This window comes from Orycteropus afer, unplaced genomic scaffold, assembly GCF_000298275.1.
Source record: "Orycteropus afer afer isolate SDZICR_OR568_19922 unplaced genomic scaffold, OryAfe1.0 scaffold01221, whole genome shotgun sequence".
Taxonomy (NCBI): Eukaryota; Metazoa; Chordata; class Mammalia; order Tubulidentata; family Orycteropodidae; genus Orycteropus; species Orycteropus afer.
The window spans coordinates 67,003-67,355 of NW_006922808.1; positions in this window are offsets into that span (position 1 = coordinate 67,003).

Sequence of the window (353 nt, forward strand, 5' to 3'; positions counted from 1 at the left end):
CCACCAGCCTCCTGGTTAGCAGTCAAATTCCTTAGGCACTACACCTCGAAAACTCCTATAAAAATCCTAGATTATGTTAATATGTATACAAATGATTATATTCTACAATGTTATTATATGTGCTAACACCCCAATGATGTTTAAACTCATCCTAAAGTAACACAATCTCAATTCCTAGAGGCTTGTTCTTCACCAATCCCTTCATTGCAACTCTGACTTCCTCCTTCAATACCATTGGTTCTAGATCATATAACACCTCCTGAAATGGATGAAGATTGACCAGTTCTTTTTGGTACAGTGACTCTGTGTATTCCTGCCATCTTCTTTTGATGTTCCCTGCATCATTCAATATT